Source organism: Bubalus kerabau, chromosome X (genome assembly GCF_029407905.1).
Source record: "Bubalus kerabau isolate K-KA32 ecotype Philippines breed swamp buffalo chromosome X, PCC_UOA_SB_1v2, whole genome shotgun sequence".
Lineage (NCBI taxonomy): Eukaryota > Metazoa > Chordata > Mammalia > Artiodactyla > Bovidae > Bubalus > Bubalus kerabau.
In genome coordinates this window covers 143,036,081-143,057,413 of record NC_073647.1, presented here as the reverse complement: position 1 = coordinate 143,057,413, position 21,333 = coordinate 143,036,081, and the positions used below count along the sequence as shown (strand labels likewise).

The window sequence follows — 21,333 nt, the reverse complement described above, 5'->3', positions numbered from 1 at the left end:
TCTGCTTCAGGAAGATGAGTCCAAAGAAATAAACAGCTGCTGCCTGCTGTTGAAAACTGGAGAGAAGCATAGCCTGGTTTTCCTTCCATCTCCTTCTTATGAGGAGCCCAAAAAGAACACAGCTTTACCAACGGCTGCTAGGAATAAGGCTGAGAATGATGGACTGGGGGCTCAGGGAACTATAAAGCATAACTGAGTAAGTTTTAAGTCTTCCCAACATCCTATTGAGCTGGTCTTTCCTGAGTTACCCTTCCTTTAAACTCCCAGACACTTAATCTCATGCACTCTGCCTTCCTTCTGGGCCCAACCGGACTCTGGCTGCCCCCTTTCTGGTTCATGGGGCCCCCCGAGCCTCCCTGGGCTCTGGCACTGAGGCAATTCCATGCTGTGGCGGCTGCATGTGTGTCTTATCCTCCCAGTAAGCCTCTAAATACCTTCTGGGTACAGAGGTCCCTTAGTTCTGTCGTGGTCCCTATGAGCACCCATAACATACAGTAGGTAGGTACTCAACCAAGCTGTGAGAAACCAACGGCTCAGCTTGCATTTGCATTTTATAATGGCAGATAGTTCTCTGCCCAACAAAGATGCTACTAAAATGCCAAGTGTCAATCACATTTTTGCAAATTGAGTCAGATCTTCGGTGCACGAAGGGAGCTTGCTATTTAAAGGATCCTGTGGTTAATTCTTTTGTAACATGAATAATCACTTCCTGCTTTACCTTTCCTGTCAAGAAGAATTTTTACATATCAAGTTTCTCTAACAGGAGGAAACCTATGTATGGCTTTGTTAAGAGCTCACAAAACATGTGGTTATGTCTCTCCTACCCCTTTTAAGGGCTCTTTCAATGTCCCTTGTAAAGCCTTTGAAAGGTTTAGAACTTTTGCTGTCCACTAAAGTGTCACTTGCCACATGGATTGAATACTTGAAATGTGGTTCGTCCAAATTGAGATGTGCCATAAAATACACAGCAAGTGGCAAAAACTTATTAGAAAAAAAAGAATGCAAAATATCTCACTAATTTTTATATTGATTATATGTTGAGATGATACCATTTTAGATGTGCTAGGTAAAATTATTCAATTTCATTTCAAGTATTTTTCAAATAAAATTCACTTGTTTCTTTCCCTTTTCTGAATGTGGCCACTGGAATATTTAAAATCACATACGCAGCCAGTATTATATTTCTATTTTAGTGTAGGATATTTCAGTGTAGGATAATACTCGGCAGACAGGATCTCTAGATCTCACAGAGCACAAACACAGTTAAAATATGCACAGAAGCCCATGAGAAAATCTGTGGCCCTAAAACCCATTTCCTTGTCTTCAGGAAGCTGCCACTAGGAGAAAACCTAAGTTTTTTTTTTTTTTAAACAGTACCCTTTGGGAAACTACCTCTGAGCATGAGCACAAAATTAAAACATTAAGCTAAATAAAATATATCAGAGGTATAATTAGGCCAACAGTAAACAAAATCCTGTATTTAAAGACACCATAAATTATAAAACTTAAGGACGTCTCCCTGTCAGAAAACACCACTCTCCAGCTGCCTGCGGTGCCAAAAGCCAGCCTCCACACGTCTGCTAAAGCTACCATCGCTGCAAAAGCCAAATCTACAGTTAACCTGAGTGCACAGAAAGACAGAAGCAGAGCCAGAGGAGATAAGAGATCTGCTTCGAAAGGCAAAACCTCCCCATCTCCGCCTTCAAACCTGCTGGGATGTCTCCTCCCCCCAAAGATGAAATGGGTGGTTTTTAACTGTCGGTTGGCTAAGCCAGCTGCCAAGCAGCTTCTCACAGCGACCAACTTCTCACGGTGGCGGTGGGGTTTCGGAGGCCCCGCTCTGTGGCCGGCCCCTCCCTACCTCTGCGCTGAACTCGATGTGGGTGCTAACCACGCCCTGCCAGCATTCGAGGGCGGCTGGCGCCAATCAGACAGCGAGCTCCCTCTGGGAAAAGCCCTGCTCCTTCTCAGGACTCCACCTCCCTTGCCCAGCATCAACTTGTGTTCCAGCCCTGACTGAAGAGAACAGATAAAGATCAAGAAGTACTTTTTCACCAAGAAAGTTTTCACCAAAAAAGATCACAACTGCCAGTCATTAGAGATAGAAAGAACACGCGTTATCATCTTGTCACACCCTTTTCTTAACTTTACAGATGAGGAACTGAGGCCCGGAATGTTCCGTGACCAAGGCTTACAGAGCTAAATAATGGCAGCATCATCAAGACTAGGATTAAGCTCTCCTGCCTTACTCTCCAGGTGAGAGAAGGGAAAATCGAAAGTAAAAAAAAAAAGGGAGGGGGAAAACAGACCAGTAATGTACACACTTCCACAGCACTGGCCTTTTCTCTTTCTTTCTTTCTTTCACCTAAAGCACAGTTAACAGGATACCCAGAAAAAATTTCACCAGCCAGGAACATATGAGAACCTATGTTCAAATCTACAGATACAGAAAACAGATGAGTGGTTGCCTAAGGGCTGGAGTGGGAACAGGGCCTGACTGCAAATGGCTAGGAGACATCTTTAGTGGGGGACAGATATGTTCTAAAATTAAATTCTCATGAGAGCTTCACAATGCTATAAATGTATTAAACTCACTGAATTGTAAACTTTAAAAGGGTAGAATTTAATACCTCAACATAGTTTTTAAAAAGACAGTCTGTGTGAGTTTTGGAATTTACAATGGCAGAAATTTGCTCATCAAGGTGGTTGCCTGTGTGTGTCCCAAGGAGAAACCACTGCCCACCCAGGAAGGAGAAGCCATTTGGGGAACTTTCCCCTCCCCGAGGAGATACCATTAGATGGGACCGTCCGCCCACAGGCCGGCCCTGCCCTCTGCCAGCACAGGACTCAACTACCTCTCACAGCAGCTGTGACAAAGGCTGGAACGGGCTGCAGCAGATCCCCCAGCAGGGCCCCTAGATGAGGCGGGGACTCCAGGGCTGACTGGTTGCCATCTTTCCCAGACTTGAGCCTCCAGTTTTTTCTTCCACCCTATAAACCATCCCATGGCCTTCCAGTAAATCTTCTTCCCTATTTTAGTGAAAGAAGAATTGGTTTCTGTTGCTTTCAGCCAGAGAACCCTAATGGGTACACTCAAGCATCAACTTTTTAAAAAACTTTTTTGCTGCCCCAAGCAGCATGTGGGATTGTCTTTGAGCTGAGATCAAACCTGTGCCCCCTGCAGTGGAGGCGTGAAGTCTTAACCACTGGAACACCAGGGAAGTCCAAGCATCAAGTTTTTAATAAACAGACTCTTCCCAGCACAAGTATGCATGAGGCCCGGTTCTCATCAGCTCATGCTTTCCCGGCAGCATTTGGGCTGACGGTTTGGGGACCCGCACTTCCCAGGTGAGGACCTCAGGCAGCGCAGGGACTTTCAAGTCCAACAAAGCTGACCTTGACACCAGCCACGTTTTCCTTCGGTATCTTTACAAACACACCACTAAGGGGCACCAGGCCAACAAGGGGGTCATGCCTAAGCCTTGAAACTTACAAATTGCACACTAGCTCCCCCAAGGAAGAGATGCTCAGAACACAGATCTCAGTGAACCAAGAGCCACTGGGCTTGAACTCTCTCCCCAGGTAGCGGGCAGTGAACCATTGCAGCCAGTAGCAACTCCCAGAACTGGGCATCAGCAGGGAAGTGGTAAAGAGATGAGATGAGTGGTAAAGACAAGATGAGAAAGAAGAAACCCAGGTGGGAGAGATAAACCAAGGGCCACCACTGGCTTCCTCAGACAGCCTTAAGAACACCTGTCACGCAGCTTTCTAAGATGGTCCGAGGAACCCCAGCCTCCCAGCCCATCTCCCTGCTCTTGTCACCTCTGCCTAAGCATCTTTACAGAGGATGTGAGGAAGAGGAGAAAAAGCACAGGATTTGGAGTCTGGGATGCCCAGGGGTGAATTCCAGCTTGGACATTCAGTAGCTGTGTGACTTGAGGCCAGATACCTTGCTTGAGTTCATTTCCTTTGTGCTTAAAATTGGGAGATGATCTCTCCACCAGATCATTTCGAGGCAGGGGGACGATGCCTGTGAACTCCTGTACACAGAAGCTGCTCCATGAACGACAGCCACTAGTTCTATGGGTCCTGATGCTGGGAGGGTTTCCTGGGCCCATCTTCCCGGTCTGCCCCCTGGAATGGGAGCCCTTAAAGGACAGATCTGACCATTCCCTCCCCTTATCTGGTCTCTGGCACACGTTATGTGCTCAACAAATGTTGATGATTGAGTACGTCTGGAGGAAGTGTCACCCCTAAACCAGAGCTTATCACTCAGCACAATGAAATGCAGTTGCCACTGGGAGCCTAGTTGTTAGGCCAGAAGGCTGGAAAAAGTCAAAGATCAGGATGAATGGACAGTCACAGAACAGGAATGGTGCCCTGGGCTGAGCCTCTCGAGTGCACTGGGATCAACCTTGACTTCATGCTCTCCCCTGCCATGACAGGACCACTGCCCCTGACAGTAGAGGGGCACTGAATTCAAGCTGAGAATGGGGTACAGGGCCGTTCCCTCAATGGGGAAGTGCTTCACAAAGCCTTGCAGCCTGCACTAGGAAGCCTTCACCTCGCCAGGGCCTCAACCAAGAAGCTAAGAACAATGAGTTATTAAACACTTCCCGACTAAAATTAACCCTTGCAAACCTCATGCACAGCTCTCTTAAGAACATGCATTTGACAGATGGGATAAGAATACCTTAGACAGAAAAAGCCTCTTTAAAGGAAAAAGGAAACAGAGAGAGAGTATGCAGATGATTTGGCAGGTTAATAAAAAAAGGAGACTAAATACAATTGATCAGAGTTAGATAAGCCTGTACAAAGGATTCTGTGTAACAATTATGGAGGGGAAAATAAACTGCATCTTAGAGCACCAATTTAGTAAAAAGTCAGCTAAGTCAAAATGACTTAGTCACCTAAAACAGAACCTTTTTTTAAGTAAAAGAGAGAAAGCACACGAATATTGCTCTACATAAATATTTATAAAGTTTTAAGTAATAAAATGGCTTGAGGATAAGTAGAGATGGTATTTTTCCCTGGACTTTATAATGACAGCCTGGTTCTCGGACTCAAAGGAGACTCGAAGCTAGGTGCCTGATTAGAAGGTGATCCCCTATGCTTCTCAGTGAAAAAAAATCCCAAAAGTTTGAGGCCAATCAAAATGTAAAAGAGAACAAACGGTCAGATGTCTGCTTCTACTATGTATTAATTTAATTAGAGATTCTGTAAAATAAAATAATTAGAAAATATTGCTTTTCCCCCAACACCCAGTCATTTCAGGAACCAATTTTACTCAACAGATACTACATAGATGGTTGAAACACCATTATGGATAAGGTATCTAAAAGGTTTGCTTAAAACTTTTTTATTAAAAATGAATTCATAGAACCCTGTTGTGAAAGATTCTCTGTAAGGACTGTAAAAGAATACACGATGGGGCAGATGGGAAACTGGCTTTAAAGTTGGACACGTGTGAAAGAAGAAAGGCAGAAGCCTTTCCGCTGATGTCAGTGTAGCTAAGCTGAATCAGCTTTAAGAGGCAAGAATGTTTAGAAGAGTGGAGAACAAGGTCAAAAGGAGGGAAGTGAAGAAGATTCCAGAGAAACACATGGTCAGTGTGGTCGGGAGGGTGGGGGTGGGGAGAGTGGATACAAGGACTGAGTCACTGCCTGGCCCTCTGTTAACAAGAAGTGCCCTGTCTGGGAAGGGAGAAAGTAGAGAGGTGACAGGAAACCACAGACAGTTTTTTTGCTTCCCTTCCCAGCAGATTTAGTGCTCCTTTTCAGGCCTTTATATCCCAGGTATCATAATCCTGCTAAGAGCCCCTAAAAGGCAGAAGAAAAGTGTAAAGCTGAAGCTGTGGGACTTCTAAAAGAAAAGTCACACTGCCCAATGTATCTTCCTGCCTCAAGCGCTGAGCTGACTGCTTGGCCCTTCCAGGCACTCAAGAAATGCTTGTTGTTGAGGGGAGAAATTTACCAGGATGATTTTGTCAAGAAGCTGAGAATCCAAGAACATGGGATCTGAGACAAATGCACAGGGCTGAGAGCAGAAAATAACAGCACAACAGCAGCTTTTCAAAGCAATCGCGAGTTTCAAACTGTCAGAAGCATAACTACTTTGAACTCCCCAACAGCCAAACGGGATATAAAACCCACAGCATTTATAACACCATAACATGTAGGTTACTTGGGCTGTTGCATCTCATGGTTTCATACCTGATGTTATACAGTAATTCTGAGTCTATCAACAGTAACTACCAACAGTTTTCAAATCTTTTTGATTGGCATGTTTAATAGCAGGGCAACAATTTGAACTTGAAGTTGCTAGTCAAGTATCCAATTCGCGAATATTCTTAATCAACTAAATTATACTTTGTCACAGTATCAGAAAACCACTTGGTAAGTATGCATCTAGACAGATTAACAAAAAACGGAAGTAGAGCTAAAACCCAACATTTCTCTTTCCTTTGAAGGTTATAAATTAAAGCTGGACAAACAAAATAATACCTAAATAAACTGGACTGAGGTTTAAAACTATGGAAACCTTTTCCAAAACCAAAACATGAGGTTCATAAAAATTAAAAAACTAAAAGGATCAACAGCCCCATATCAACAGACTTCTAGGATGACTTGAGTAGACCAATGTGTAATTTTTTTTCAGAAATAATTACATTTAGTCATTAGATATCATTTAAAAAAAAAAAAAAGCCAGGTAACCTTGGAGAAATAGCTGATTTCAGGTCTGGGGCAGGAAAGATGACAAGCCTAAAACATCTTATCAGACAAACATCTTGTCAAATCAAGGAAGCCATCAGAGATTAATAGTCATGCCAAAAGGATTCAGAACTGAATGAGAAAAGGACACAGATGAGACAACATGACTATCAGTAAGAACTGCAGTGGACTGAAACACATCAAACAGGTTCGATGCCTCAAACTGATATATGTTATGTGCATCTATGTTTCAGAGTGATTTTTTTTTTTTTTATCAAAGCTAGGAAATCAACTCCTATTCTGAAAAGTGGTAAATTCAGGGAAAGAACCAAACATATATCCTGCTTTGCCCATATGAATTCAGGATAACTAAATTGTTGATGAGAAATTTCTCTTTACAGGCATATTCTAACTAATAAATGAAGAACGAATGAGAGAATTAGACAATCGACATTTTGCAACATGTAGTGTAATCAGGGACACGGGCAATGCTCACTAACGGCTGCTAATGTTACAAAAAGGGAGACAACCAGGCTTTGAGAGCCTCATGATGGAAGTACGCATAGTCCCATGAAGCACGCTTGCCAATGAGGGGAACGAACCTAAGTCAAATCAGCGTCTGGATTTACTGTCAGTTGATAGGGAGGACCGGAAGATGGTCAATGGCTCCCGAAAGTACAGTCAACAAAACCCAGACTGTAGGAAACTCCACAAGCAAATTCTTCAACAACAACAACAAAATTGTAAAGGAAAAAAAAGATATGGGAGAGCCTAGATTAAGAGAGCCTGGAGAAGAAAATGGCAACCCAGTCCAGTATTCTTGTCTGGAGAATCCCATGGACAAAGGAGCCTGGCAGGCTACTGTCCATGAGGTCGCAACAGTTGGACATGACTTAGCGACTAAACAGAAAGAGAGAGATTAAAAGAGACTCAGAGACAAACAACCAATTAGAAAGTTCAGACCTTTCAAATTCAAACAAATGCCTTTTGAAATATTTTAACTATGTGTAATAACTGGCCATTTGGACTGGATGCCTGATGATAAGAAAACACTGTTAGTTATTGTAGATGTAAAAATGATATTATGATTATGGTTTTGAAAAGAATCATTATCTTTAAGAAATACATGCTGAAACACTTCCGGATTGTTAAAATGCTCTAAATATGCATGGAGAAGAACAGAATTCTACACTGAACCTAAGAGAAAAACCTAAGATAAAAGTCTTAATGATGGCGTAATCTACGCTGGTGTAATCAGTTGTTTCACAAGTGATTCAGCTAACTGTGTTATACACAGCAAGGCACCTGAAAATGGAGATGGGCGTTACAAAGGCAGCAAGTCACTAAAAGTGTATGTGTGTGTACCTAAGGTTGTTATCAATGGCACTGTGTGTGTGCTGTGCTCAGTTGCGCCTGACTCTTTGTGACCCATGGACTGTGGCCCGCCAGGCTCCTCTGTCCATGGGATTCTCCAGGCAAGACTACTGGAGTGGGTTGCCATTTCCTCCTCTAGGAGATCTTCCCAACCTAGGGATCAAACCTGAGTCTCCTGCATTGGTAGCTGGGTTATTTACCACTGAGCCATCTGGGAAGCCATGAAGGGCACTAAGTATCTACAAATATTTTTAAATAAACAATTAAACCAAAAGTACTTTCTCTTTTTGGTGCTGTACTTTATTCTCTGTGAATAATTTATAACCAAACTGGTGGTTATCTCTCTGTAAGACATGCTTTATAACAGAAATCTCAAGGCAGCTTGGATGTAAACTGTTTACCTTGGAAGGTGTACATACAATGCTTAATCCTAATTGCTTTGTTAAGGTACACTGTCAGCTACTTTAAAACTACAATAAGCAACAAGCACAATCAAATGTATGCTTGTTCTATACCACACGTCTACAAGCATGGACCTCCGGAAAAAGCTTCAAGGCAACCTCTGGGAACATTTTCTTAATTTGAATCTTTTTTTTTTTTTGGTTGCTTTGTATGTGGATGCATATGAAGAGTAAGGGTATAAGTATTTTTATCTGTCATGTGTCATGTCTTTTTTTAGCTTCAGTGAAACGTAACTGACATACAACACTGTATAAGTTTAAGGTAATGATTTGATATACTTCTATGAGTCCCACAGTAAGGTTAGTTAACATATTTGTCTCCTCACATAATTACATTTTGTGGTGGTAAGGTAGTGGGGAGAACATTTAAGACCTACTCTCTTAGCAATTTTAAAGTACATAATTCAGTATTCATAACTACAGTCATCCAGATATTCCAGAACTTATTTATCTTATTATAGGGAATTTGTCCTCTTTGACCAACATCTCATTTCCTCCACCTCATTCCCAGCCCCTGATTACCACCATTCTATTCCCTTTTTCTGACTAAAGCTTTTTCAGATTCCACAACGTGATATGATACAGTATTTATCTTTCTCTGTGTGAGCACCAAAGAATTGATGCTTTTGAACTGTGGTGTTGGAGAAGACTCTTGAGAGTCCCTTGGACTGCAAGGAGATCCAACCAGTCCATCCTAAAGGAGATCAGTCCTGGGTGTTCATTGGAAGGACTGATGTTAAAGCTGAAACTCCAATACTTTGGCCACCTGATGCGAAGAGCTGACTCATTTGAAAAGACCCTGATGCTGGGAAAGATTGAGGGCAGGAGGAGAAGTGGATGACAGAGGATGAGATGGTTGGATGGCATCACCAACTTAGTGGACATGAGTTTGAGTGAACTCCGGGAGTTGGTGATGGACAGGGAGGCTGGCGTGCTGCAGTTCATGGGGTCGCAAAGAGTCAGACACAACTGAGCGACTGAACTGAACTGTCTAACTTATTTCATTTAGCACATGCCCTTGAGGTTTACGTATGGTGTAGCAAATGATGGGATTTCCCTTTCATGGCTGAATCGTATTCCACTGTACACATCTATTACATTTTCTTTATTCATTCACCTGCCGACAGACACCTAAGCTATTCCCTTGGCTACTGTGAATAATGCTGCAATGAATACTGGGGTGCAAATATCTCTATGAGATAATGATTTAATTTCCTTCTGATACATATCCAGGGGTGGAACTGCTGGATTACATGATAATTCTATTTTTAATCTTTTGAGGACCCCTCCACAGTGTTTCCAATAGTGGTTATACCAATTTACATTCTGAGTTTGGGTTTCTTGAGATGGGTTTTGTATAAAGAAGGCTGTGGTTTTGGTTGTTTAGGTGTAAAACTGATAACATGATTACGGTTTTTGATACAGTCCTCATCTTTAAGAAATGTGTGCTGAAAAATGGCAGAATGTGGTAGGTCACCTGCCTAGCCCTTGAGGTTTCCCTCTCTCTGTGAGCTGGCCCTCACCTGGTATGGAAAAGCCTCGATAGGCATCTCTGTCTGTCCCTTGCTGGTACTGCCCACAGCCTTGCCAGGTCTGGCCTTGTCCAGCCCTACTGAACCAGAAGCTTCAGTGTAATGAGATTCCCAGGGTACTGACACACTCAGTGTCATTTGAGAAGTGCTGGTTTAAAACCACATGGAATCCTCACCCGGGGGTCAGAATCACCCATGCAGCCTCCCCCTGCCTCTCCTCCCAGCCTGGCCACATAAGAATTGGGGGCAGGGGGGCACGTCTAGTTTGAAGATGGTCCCCCAGGTGACTCCACACCACCACTCTCCTCAACACCCCTTTTAGGAAGGCGGAACATAAGTCTACATTGAACAGTGGGGTTAGGGGGTGCTGGCAGACCCTGGGCCTGATGATTTCTGAGGTACCTTTGAGGGCTACGAGCCTACAGGTCCACAGAAGTGCCACTAGCACGATAGGAGTGAGCAGGATCATTAATGCCAGGCAGATTGCCCTTCCTCAGCATTCATGAGGGGAAATTCACTTCATCCTCATGTCAAATGAAACAAATCCAGATGCTCAACTAGTCCCTCTCCCTGAAAGGGGCTGGAATCCCGAGTCCCTGTCACAGATCTAATCACACTGGATTTCAGCCTGTGTCCCCTACTGCAGTGCAAGCCACAGGAGGGCAGAGAGCACATTGGCTGTGTCTGCCCCTAGAGATCCAGTGCTGGCCTAACCCCTGGCATATAGTAGGAACAGAACAAACAATTGCTGGATGAAAATATACTCAATCTCTTGGTGCCAGTTGTTTTTGTCCTCATCACATCATTTAACTATAACAACCACTCTGTGGCAGATTATACTTTCCAAGATGGCTACAGCAAACTTTCGCATCCCTCATGCTCTTCCAGAATGTGACCCCAGGCAACAACAGGGGAAATCTAACCTCAATTGCTGGGCCTCTGAATTTGGGCAGGCTTGTAAACACTTTGACCAGGCGAGTGCAGGAAAATGATGCTGTGTGACTTCTAAGGCTGAGTGACAAAAGGCTAATATGCAATTTCCAAGCCACTTGCTGGCTTGAAAAGAGATGGTCAAGTTATAAGGAAGCCTAGGCATACATGTTACATGTAGGCATTCACCACAGAATTGCTGACTCAGCCGAGCCCAGGCCAACATGGACCTGTCAGCGGCTTCAGATGATTCCAGCTTTTCCAGTGTTGTCATCCCGTGTTCCAGTCTTTCCAGCTGAGGCCCCAGACTCTGTGGAGCTGAGATAAGCCATCCCTACCATGCCTTGTCTCAATTCTTGACCCACAAAAATCCATGAGCATAATAAAATGGCTGTCTGGAGGTGCCAAGTTTGGAATAGTTTGTTACACAGCAGTAGTAACTGACACACACTCTATGAGGTGTCTATTGGGGTATCAAATTTATGAAGAATCTGGTTCCCAGAGAGGTCAGATATCCTGTTCAAAGGTGGGAAACACAGGAATTAAGGTCATCTGTTGGTGATGGTCAGGTGAGGAGGGAATCTGAGGAGCGTGAGAAAACAATCTAGGATGAGTTCAGTGCAAAATGCACATGGGATTTTCTTTTGCACTGTGTGTGTGTGTGTTAATTCACAGAAGAAAACAAAGGAGTGGGAGAGGCCAGTGGAAGCACTGACTGGGTGGCTCCAGAGCCAATGGCAGGGCCAGAGGCAAGCGTGGCATGGGCATCCCAGGGCTTGCCCCAGGAGGAGAAAAGGGATCAGAGGTGAGCTGAGTGGCCTCCAGTAACTAATCGAGGCAAAGTGTGTGTGAGGGAGGCGGGGAGGGTGTTCAGTGTGTACCAGGAGCCAAGATGGCAGGATCCAGGCTGGGAGTGGGGGTCATGGAATAGGGGACATGGCAGCGAGTGGAAAGATGATGATGGCTGGGGGGGAAAGATGATGGGAGTGGAAAGATGAAGATGTCACAAGGCTGGGGATCCAGAAGCTGAAAGTGCACAGCCTGTGAGGACACATTGCAGGAGCGCTGCAGAGCCAGGCAAAATGGCAGACAGTGCCGAAGCGCGAAAGGAAAGAGACAAGGAAGTAACCAAGGATAGGGGCTCCTCCTCCTTACTTCTCCCCTCCCAACATCTCTCATCTACACAACATTTCTTTCCAGAATTCCCTTCTCAAAAGACTCTCCAGAACACTGTCACCATGGAATGGGAGACTGTCTATCCATACAAGTCTCCTAGTGTTAGTGGCCTTCAGAGGATCCCAAGGTTAAACCTCTCTTGGAAATGACAGCTATTTCCCCAAATACACCAAGAACTAGCACTACACAAAACAAATAAGCTGAATTTACCAGTCCATGAGGGGACTGTGCCTCCATGAATGTGAACACACCCTTGGAGCCAACCACGTCATAGGTCTGAAGTCAACATCAATTGTGAAAGTGAATGTTGCCTTTGAAAGAAAGCAGATGTCTGGGAAGGCTCCCATCCTTGATTCTAGAACTCAAAGGCCACCACTATGTAGCACAGGTTTTACATTAACAAGCTCAAATGCATTTATACCCAACCCCTAGCCCCAAGCGCAAGTGGACAGTCCTGGTTGCCATCACTCACACACTCTTCCCCAGAGGGCATGATCTATAGTCTCACCCATGAACCCTGTTTCTTACTCTCCACAAAACAAAACATCCTCCATCTTCATGGCCTGAGGTCAACTTCAAGCCCCATCTTGAGATACATACCAATATATTCTCACTAATTGCAACATTAACCGCCTAAATCACGTCTATCAGACACTGCCTTTAACATCTTCTGAAATATTGTCTTCAACTGGGGGTTGGTAAGCTTTTCCTTAAAGAGTGAGATAGTAAATATTTTAGGCTTTGTGAGCCATATATGCTGTTCCAACTACTCAAGTGAAATACAGCAAGAAAGCAGTCTTGAACAACACATAAATGAATGGGCACGGTATGCTCCAATAAAGCTACTTACAAGAAGAATCAGCAGGCCAGACTGGCCTGTAGGTCAGTTTGCCATCCCCTGTCTTGGATTGTTATTTTAATTTAGCTCTTAAATTGTATGTCCTGCCACCTCAAATCAAATTTAAGTTCCTATAAGGAAGGGACCCAGCATAAATATTTTCATTTACTCTTAGTCCCTATCTGGCACAGTGCTACACACGGAAGGAATAGACACATTTTCTAAAAAAGCCTTTGAGTATATGTTGAACGATGGACTACACATCACACCTGGACTCTGGCATTTAAGCATGTACACTGATGGTCCAAACATAAATTTCTAAGGAGTAACTTAACTGAATTATGTGCCAGAAAGTATTTTTTCTAATTTTCCCAGTCTGCTCTTTTGCTAGATTTTTTTTTTCTTCTAGTCATTTCTACAGATGACTTAATACCCTCATTCTACCAGTGACTTAATCAGACTGGCACACTGCATGAGCTATTTGACATCAGTAGCAGGATTTAGTGGAGAAGGCAATGGCACCCCACTCCAGTACTCTTGCCTGGAAAATCCCATGGACAGAGGAGCCTGGTAGGCTGCAGTCCATGGGGTCGCACAGAGTCGGACACGACTGAGCGACTTCACTTTCACTTTTCACTTTCATGCATTGGAGAAGGAAATGGCAACCCACTCCAGTGTTCTTGCCTGGAGAATCCCAGGGACAGGGGAGCCTGGTGGGCTGCCGTCTATGGGGTCGCACAGAGTCGGACACGACTGAAGTGACTTAGCAGCAGCAGCAGGATTTAGGCAGGTTCTCTGTAGATGCCCACTTAAGCATTCAGAGTTTCCCTCATCATATCACAGGAACACAGAGAGAGAAAGATTTGCACAGCTAAAAGGAAAGCTTTCGGGGGCGGGAGGAGGAGGGGGAAGGAGATGAAATCTATTGCCACTGTTCTGCACAGAAGCAAACATGAAATAATTACATGTAACCAAAATAAAATTAACTTCACTGTGGGTTAGTGACAGTTCCTGTCAGATGCTTCTAGCTCACTTCTAAATCGATAACTGCCAAAAGAAAGAAAAGAAAGGAGACATCTTCTGAGGAATTTCAAATACTCAATCAACTATATCACTCCCCCTTCAAAAAAACCCCTGCTTTTGATTATGTTAAGGTAGATTCCATATATAGAGCAAAAAAGTAATGATGTTTTTTCAGAATGAAATGATAAACAAGTCTCAGAAAGCCTGAGACCTCTCTTCTTGGCAGTAGTGACCTTCCACGCCAAGACAGTTCTTACTTCCTTTCACCACTTCAAACAAAGGCAAGAGCAGCTCAGCATGGGCAGCCCTCATCTGCTTAGTGAAAAGTTCATCCAGGAACCGACTCTTCTCCAAACTCGTCCTCCCCTGCTTTCACAGCCTCTTGAGAGCTCCAGGTGCATCAGATGGGCTGCTCGCTTCATCCTCCTTCAAAGCCTTCTGATCTGGGGGTGTGGAGGGGACCGCAGTGAAAGTGATGCTGCTACTCATGGGGTAAGGCGGGTTCCAGCCTTGATACAAGCTCAATAGACTGTGGGATCCGCAAGCCCAGGGAGGGACCAGAGATTTGGGAGCAGAGGGGAGATACAACCATACACAAAGGTTCTCGGAAGACACCTGTGGCAGGAGCGGGATCCATGGACAGAGTTTGTAGGTGGCAGACAAACCAGTTAGATGGCCAAGCAAGAAGGGGGATAAGGAGCAGAGAGGAGGCAGGGGAATCTCTACAGGAATAGGGTGCTTGATTAAGAGACATTTCTGGGATTAAAAAAAAGTCTACAAACAAGGACCTCGATATTTTGTAATAACCTATAAGGGAAAATAATCTGAAAAAGAAAAAAAAAATACACACACACACACACACACACACACATATATATATATATAGGCTTCCCAGGTGGCACAGTGGTAAAGAATCCAGCTGCCAATTCAGGAGATGCAGGTTCAATCTCTGGGTCAGGAAAACCCCCTGGAAAAGGAAATGGCAACCCACCCCAGAATTCTGCCCTGGAAAATTCCATGGACAGAGGAGTCTGGCAGGCTGCAGTCCATAGGGTCATTAGAGTTGGACATGACTGAGCACACACACACACACGCATATATGTAATACACAGCTGAGTCACGGCACTGTACACCTGAAACTAACACAGCATTGTAAATCAATTACGCTTCAATTTATTTTAAAGAATGGAAACAAAATGTTCATAATACTTTACTGATTTAAAGAGGAGGCTAAAATCTCTAATAAAAACATCTACATAAACACACACCATTCTAAGAAATGTGAGTGTAAGTAAAAATATTCCCATTTTAAAGAAAAAAATGACACCTTTTCTCCACATCAATACTAAACTTCCTGAATTCTACTTTTGTAACTGTAGTAAATTTCTTTAAAGAAAAAAGAGAGGGGGGTGGAAATGCTTTCTAGATAATCTGAAACAAAGAATCAAAGGCCTGAAAAACAAATCAGATAGTCTTAGAGCTAAAGGAAAATAAGTTCAGACCTTGCTTTGAAAAAGTCTCTAAAGAGGAAGATGCCTCCAAAGCTTTTCTCAAAGTTCTCAATGATTTCCTAGGTATTCCATCATCATATCCTAATGCATTCCACATAGGTTGGAGCAGCTCTCGAGAATTCATGTAGTAAAATAAAAATATATTGAATAATTAGGATCAGAAAAAATACAGTTAAAAGGTAAACAGCCAGGAAAAGTTAAGGTATCAGTAGGTATGGTATATGATTATCATATAGAGACCAACCACTTGGTCAAGCCAATTGGCTTTTAGTTTTCTAAGAGCCAAATCAAAAAGGGAAACACGATCACACTATATAGTTTACAGTATTCACAGAAGCGGTGGCAGGGCTGGGGGGACCCAAAGAAAAACTAACTGGCACAAAGAACTTTGTGTGTGGGGCTTCATACAGCACTGTGTTTTCAAGCCAAGGGCAAACCAGGTCATAATAAGCCTTTTTTTTTTTTTAATGCAACAGTGTTGAAAAAAAATATCAGAAAACATTGCATGTAGTAAATGTTTTCAGTGAAATGAGTATTTCAATTGTACTAAGGATGAGTGTGTGCACCAGGTTGCAATGTAAAACATATTCCTTACTGGGAGATAAGGTCACAAAAATCTGAAAAAGAGGAACTTCCCTGGTGGTCCAGCGGCTAAGACTCCAAGCTCCCAATGCAGGGAGCCCGGGTTTGAGTCCTGGTCAGGGAACTAGATCCCACATGCCACAACTAAGAGTTCACATGCCGGAGCTAAAGATCCTGCCTGCTGCAACGAAGATCAGAGATCCTACATGCCGCAACTAAGACCCAGGACAGTCAAATAAATAAATATTTTTTAAAATCTGAAAAAGAGCAAAAGAAATACTAAGTGAACTGAATTTCCAGCCTGGCCTGTGCCTGTTCCCTCCTGCCTGGATCCAGGTGGTAAGGAATGAACTACCCCCACTTCCCCTTGGCCTTTGACTCTGTCCAATGCTCCTGCTTGGAACCTTCTAGGCCATCCCTCAGTGGTGGCACCTCTGGCCAAGTATGACAGCTTGGCTTCCTCTCTCTTGCTGGCCTCTCAACCTTCTAGCACCTGCCTCTGAGTCCCCTGCCCTTTCACTGCGCAGCCCCATCCCAATCTCTCTCCTGTGGAAGCCTTCATCCCACAGGGCACAGGAGAAACAGAAGAGTACCTTCTCCTGCCAGCTCCAGCTGTATCTTTTCCAGTTTCGCCATATTCCTTTGGAAAATGTGAACCAATGACTTAAATACCCATGTTTCTAGCACCGATATTCACAACACCCAAAGGTGGAAGCAAGCGTCGGTCAGCTGGTGAATGGATGAGCAAAGTGCAGTCTCTCTATACAGAGGAATGAAGTTCTGGCACGTACTAAACATGGATGCCCCTTGTGGACATTAGGCGAATGAAAGACACCAATCACAAAAGGACAATTATTATACGATTCCACTGAGACGAGGGAGCTAGAACAGGCAGAATCATAGAGACAGAAAGTAGAATAGGCGTTATCAGGGGTTGGGGGGATAGGTACTGGAGAATAACGGAAATAGAGAATGGGGATGGTGGCAAAACACTGTGGATGTACTTGATGCCACTGATTTCTACATTTAAAATGGCTAAAATGGCCATCATTATGTTATTGATATTTTGCCACCATAAAAAAGAATGACCTCAGTCCAATCACGAGAAAATTCACTATGAGGGACGTTCAACAAAATACTGATCAATACTCTTCAAAACTGTCAAGGTCATGAGAAATGAGGGAAGACCAAGGAATTGCCAACAGATTGAAGGAAACAAAGGAGAAGTAACAACTCAGGGCAAGGTAGGACCCTGAATAGGATCCTAGAACCCAAGAAAAGGACATCAGTGGAAACTGGTGAAATTAAATAAAACTTTAGTAAATATTAACAGTATTACACCAATGTTGATTTCCTGGTTCTGATAACAATACTGTATCATACAAGGTGTTAACACTAGGGAAAGCTGAGTGGGAGGTATATGGAAACCATATTATTTTTGTATCCTTTCCTTAAGTCTAAAAGGAAATTAGGAGTTAAAAAAAAATCTGCTTAATCAATACCTCATTTAAAAAAAAATAGTGTAACATACAGATGTGTGGACACAAATCCTTACCCTGAAGGTGGTCAGTTCCTATGTGAAGAACCCAAATCAGAAAAGAATACTTCAGGACTTACCTGGTGGTACAGTGGATTAAAGTCCGCCTGCCAATGGAGGGGGCATGGGTTCAATCCCTGGTCCAGGAAGATTCCACAGGCCACGGGGCAACTAAGCCCGTGCACCATAACTACTGAGCCTGTGCTCTAGAGCCCAGGAGCCGCCACCACTGAAGCGTACATGCCCATGCCCATGCTCCACAAGAGAAGCCACCACAATGAGAAGTCCACACACTGCAACTAGAAAGCAGCCCTCACTCGCTAGAGAAAAGCCCACAACAACAAAGACCCAGCACAGTCAAAAATAAAATTATATAAAAAAAATAAACCAGAGCTGCAAATCAGCAATAAATCTGACCCAAAAAAAAAAAAAGAGAAAAGAACACTCCAGGGATGGTGGTGGGGTGGGGGACGGGTGGGTAGCACCTGAAAAACTTAGCAGAGTCTACCTGCTGCTGCTGCTAAGTTGCTTCAGTCGTGTCCGACTCTGTGCGACCCCATGGACTGCAGCCTACCAGGCTCCTCCGTCCACAGGATTTTCCATCTACCTGAGAGTTAGCCAATTAACATAAGTGAACTGAACACTACTAGCTCCCTGTTCTCTGGATGGAGTGAAAATGTGCTGGCACGTGAACCTTAGCAAGAACCACACATAAGAATTGAGGAAGACCAACAGTCCACCCACTGTGGGAAGGGAGGCCAAGACTCCATCAGGGTTCATGCTGCCCATGAAAGAAGGACCTGTCCCCTCCCGGTGCACTGGGGGAGTCCTCCCAGTGGAGACCACGACATCTGCCTTGACTGTCTCTCGCCTGACCAGCGAGCTCGAGCCTAAGGGACAGGCGGGCTTTCTGTGAGCCTGCCTGCTGACAAGCGGCCACGCGAGCGGCCCAAGTCAGTCTGAGACTTGCTCTCCCTGTAACATACCTCCCAGTCATGTGACTGTGGGAAAGAACACACAAGGTTCCCATAAACTGTTTCCCAAAATAATCTGACAAGTCTTCAAATGCCAAACCAGTCTAGGTCAGTTTACAACTAAGATCATTTCTTAGGATTGCTGAGAACACATCTGCGGTCCCTTGCACATGCGCCGGGTCGTCTACACTCCCCAGGGCGGAGCACCGCTGGGATGGGGTCTCGAGCTGGGCCACTCTGCTCTCCAGAGAGAGCCCTTGGGGCAGTGACAACCCTCCCCTGGGCCACCAAGTGTCCACAGTGAACCCCTAGGGGGTTTCAGGGCTAGAGTGTACTGGATGCCCAAAACGTCACCCAGGTCTCCAAGCTGACTCAACAGTGAAATCAACACAAAACACATGACAAAAAAGCCCAAACTTTTATTTTCTTTCGGGCCAGATGTAATCAACCCCATCTTCTATTTTCTTCCTCCCAAGGGGCAAACTCGTCTGTCATTTCCTGTCCTCGTCCCCCTGCTTCCTCATTACTCTCTTCTCACTCAGCCCAGTTGTTCCCAGCCATCCCAACTCCCTGCTTGCCTTTGAGGCCACCCTTGACCCCTGCACCCTTGGGAGGGTAGCCCTAAGTGACAGTCCTAGCTGGATCATCAAGACTCCAGGGCAGGCCTACAAAGAAACAAGGTATCTGAGAACCTTCACCGCCTGCCAGGCTAAGAGAAATCTCCTTCTCAACTTCCTCAAACTCTGCAAAGATGGAAGCCATCTCCCACACAGGCTGCCACCAAAATGACTGCCCTTTGGCCTGACCGGATGTGGAAATCAGGAAAAACAATGCACCCAGTGTGGTCAGCAGAGCAGTGCCCACCCTCCCCCCTGGACGCTCACACTGTTATCCCTGGAACCTGAGAACACCTGAGAGGGACCTTCAAGTTGCAGATGGAATTAAGGTTCCTAATCAGCTAACCTTAAAATACAGAGAGTAGCCCAGATTAACCAGTGGACCGAATATAATCCTGAGGCTCCTTAGAAGTCTAAACTGGGGGCAAAGAGAAGGTGACAGTGACACAACATGAGGAGAACAGGACCCACTGTTGCAGGCTTTAAAGATGGAGAAAGGGGGCCATGAGCCAAGAAGAGGAGTGGTCTCTAGATCCTGGAAAAGGCAAGGGAAGGGAATTTCCCCTAGAGTTCCCAGAAAGGAACTGGGAACACACTGATTTTAGTCCAGTGAGAGCCACATCAGACTTCTGACCTACAGAACAGTAAGACGATAAATTTGGGTTGCTTTAAGCCACTAATTTTGTGGAAATTTATTATGGCAGCGATAGGAAATAAATACAACTGGCTATCAAACTTAAGTAAACTGTCCATGCAAAGTCCACAGCACTTTCCAGTTGCCTCTCTGGAAGGCCTGGCTCCGTGCCCTGGCTGCCACTGGCCTCCATTCTCTTAGACCTTTCCTCCAAATAAACCAGTGCCCAGGGATGGCAAACACACATGGTCCTGTGTCACAGGGCCATTCTAAATGGAACAGTTCGCCTGTGCCATTTTTATGAGGTATCTGCTTGACACAGATCTCTAAAAAGAAAACCCACTCAGAGTTATTTCTGTAACTGAAGGTGGGCAAGAATGGGGATAGTAAAATGAGATTACTTAAGAAATGAGCAATGGAAGTTAAACCTATTCTTACCTATAACTGAATTCATCAATTCACAACTAAGTATGGTGATAACAATTTCCATTTGCGACCACCCCAATGCCACAGTGCGAGGGTGGGAGTCTCAGTGTGGCTTCCCAATGGCCTCAAAACTGCTGCATTCCCATCTGTGCCAGTTTTTGGTTTAACCAGTGCTATAAATTTACCAAGTGCCAGAATTCACTCTTTTCAACCTATTTTTCTTGTAACAAATACCCTAAATGCAAGCAGAATTCTCCCGAATAGAGGGTGGGGTAAGGAAGGGAAGCCACATGGCAGTCAGTCTCTATCTTTCCATAGATTTGGATCCTCCTTCCAACTGGCTGGGAGTGAGGGCTCAAACTCTAACAGCATCCAACTGGCAATGGTCTTGCTCAGTGATTCCTCTTCCCCAGGCTTGACAATAGTTAGGACTAACAACAGCTGGCCTAAAAATAAAAAGCCATGATTTCCAATGCCAGAAAAGTGAGGCCATTTAAGCTCTATTTTTAGCAAGTCTTGGTTACCTGGGAAGCTGCATATGGCCCCTATAATTCTCCAAAGCATGAACGCATTAAAAGATTAAAGTGCCTGCGGAAAGTGGGTTGGGCCCCCAATGAGTGTTCTCACGCTTGACCCCTTCGGCTTCCACAGGGACTGGAAATCATGCTGCCATCTCTTCTCCATTAGCCATGATGAAACTATCAAGCCAAGTGAGAGGGGAGTTTTCACCACCAATTTATGATATTGGAGATATTATGTTTTTGACAAGAGGGCATTTTCTAAGCAATTACTCCCTAGGGAGGAAGAAAAGCATCCAGAAGCAAAAAGTCAGAGACTGGGGTCAGGCTAACAATAAAGTCCAGCAAGACGAAAAGAGAAGAAAAACACTGTGTGGCTCAGGGCGTACAGGGGACCAATGACACTTCCCTAAAATGCAGGATGAGAGCCCTGCAGAAATGAGCCTGCAGGCTCCCTTATCGCAGCTCGACTCTGCACAGCCCAGGGCAC

General features: G+C 44.5%; 1 protein-coding gene across 7 annotated transcripts in view; it reads right to left on the bottom strand.

Moving 5' to 3' along the window:
• SH3KBP1 (SH3 domain containing kinase binding protein 1) overlaps positions 1–21,333 on the bottom strand; it is a 336,262-nt gene that overhangs the window by 297,619 nt on the left and 17,310 nt on the right. Inside the window, exon 1 of one of the 7 annotated variants that reach the window (XM_055565560.1) lies at positions 2,856–2,969. The exons of 4 other annotated variants lie outside the window; for them this stretch is intronic. The gene's annotated coding sequence lies outside the window, so the exon portion shown is untranslated. Of the gene's footprint in view, positions 1–1,708; positions 1,841–2,855; positions 2,970–21,333 lie in introns of those variants that run through there. 2 more of the 7 variants (XM_055565561.1, XM_055565559.1) reach the window with 2 other exon arrangements.